Consider the following 2,097-nt stretch of genomic DNA (forward strand, 5'->3'; position numbering starts at 1 on the left):
TTGGAGACAAGGTCTTTACAGACTCTTTTTTAAAGTAACGGGGACTACAGGCACGCGCCACCACGCCTAGCTAATTTTTGTATTTTTAGTAGGGATGGGGTTTCACTATGTTGACCAGGCTGGTCACGAACTCCTGACCTTATGATCCACCTGCCTCCGCCTCCCAATGTGCTGGGATTACAGGTGTGAACCACTGCACCCGGCCGGTCTTTACAGACTCTTTATAGGGTCTTAAGTTAAGATGAGGACATTACGGTGGGCCCTAATCTGACTGGTGTCCTTAGAAGAGAGATGTGAACACAGAGAGACACAGGGAGAGCACTGTGTGTAGACAGGAGTTAAGTTACCACCGGCCAAGGAACTGCCAGAAGCTGGAAGATGCAAGGAAGGCTGTTCTCCTGGAGTTTCTGGAGGAATTGTAGGCCTGCCAACACCCTGATCTCAGACTTCTGGCCTCCTGAACCATAAGACAATAAATTTCTGTTGTTCTCAGGCACGCAGTCTGTGGTACTATGTTACACAGCTCTAGGAAACACACTTCCTAAATGGCCAGGTGTTTAGCATTTGAGTCCTGAAGGCGTGGGCCACAGCGCGGTGGCTTAAGGAGCTGCAGGCAGCCTAGTGTTTTCCATCCCCACCTAGCTCCACCCAGCAATTGGAGGGCTGCCCCAGACCTCCCTCCCAGCCCTGTCCATGCACCTACAGGCAGTGGCCCTCCGCCCGGTGGTGCATGGTGGGCAAAACCAGAGAAAGGACCACACAGGCCTGAGAGGTGGGTTAGGGGCCACTTGGCAAGACATTGTGGGGTCCTAGAGTGTGGTCTGCAGTGGGCACTGCTGATGGTCCTGCCCTTCCCGACATGGCGGAAAGAATACACATGCTGGGTTTTGAGTAAAGGAGCTTGAAGTAAGCCATCGTGTGTGACCCACAAGGGCAAGGAGGAAGAAGATATCAGGGGTGACACCAACCCTGATGGCGAAAGGGGGAGGGCCTCTCACGTTTCACACTGAACCTCAGCTTTGGAGGGCTCGGAAAGCAGAGGCCGGGAGGGGCTGCCCTGCTGGAACCCCGTTTCATGGTCCACCTGAACATCCACACTCTTCATGGTCACCTGCCAGGCACTCTGGAGACAGCCTGGCCCACCCGGGCCACCTTCTGCGCTCCTGCAGGCATGCCTCAGCCAGCTGTTCTGGGCTTCTGCTGCCACACATTGCCAAACCAGGGCCTTTGCTCCTGCTGTTCCCTCTGCCAGGATTGCCTTTGCCAGCTCCACAGGGATAGGCACAGTTCAGGTGGCCTCCCACAAGCAGCCCAAGATCCAGGATGTCTGAGGCCCGACACCACACCCCACCCTTTAGTGGTTGTTTGGGAAGGGGGCTAAGCGTGGGTTGGGTGGGGTCAGAGAGAGAGAAAGAGCCCGGATCACAGCTCTGGGCCTGCTGCAGGTGGAGCTGGGTAGGAAGGGGAAGCCAGGAGAAGGGAGGCCTCCAGGTGCGTGTGGGCCCTGCAGCCAGACCCCAGGGCTTGGAATCCTGTTTCTCCCAGCCGGGGGCCCCTCAGTGAGAACCGAAGACAACAAGAGCACCCAGACCTCAGGGTGCCTCAGAAGGCCTGGCCCAGTGAGAGGGAAAGAAGGCTGGGTCCACACAGGACTCTGGGGGTGAGTGGGGTGTGGGAGGGGCGGGCCGGGGAGGGGTTTTGCTCTTTGCCCTTTGGTACTGGCCGAATCCGGCACCTGAGAAGGCAAAATCCTGCTCAAAAAATAAAAACATAGAAGCGCATGGAAAAACCACACTAGGAATGGAGGTGAGAACAGGGCGGGATGGGGGAAGGGTGTTAGGCAGAGGTAGCCGCGCGTGCAACGCCCCGTAGAAGCAACACTTTCCGCTCGGCCGGCTGGCTTGGCCCGCTGGGTATTCGGGCTCCCCAGGGGACCGGGACCCCGCCCCCGCCCCCGCCCGGACCTCGGGGACCGGACCTCGGTCCCCGTGCACAGTGTGGGCGTGGTCTGTAAGTTGCATGGCACCGCCCCTGGGCGGGCACGGGAGGCGGGGCTTGTTGCGTCCCGCCCCTCACCCAGGTCCAGGTCCCGCCCCC

Source organism: Rhinopithecus bieti, unplaced genomic scaffold, assembly GCF_001698545.2.
Source record: "Rhinopithecus bieti isolate Rb0 unplaced genomic scaffold, ASM169854v2 scaffold_37505, whole genome shotgun sequence".
Taxonomy (NCBI): Eukaryota; Metazoa; Chordata; class Mammalia; order Primates; family Cercopithecidae; genus Rhinopithecus; species Rhinopithecus bieti.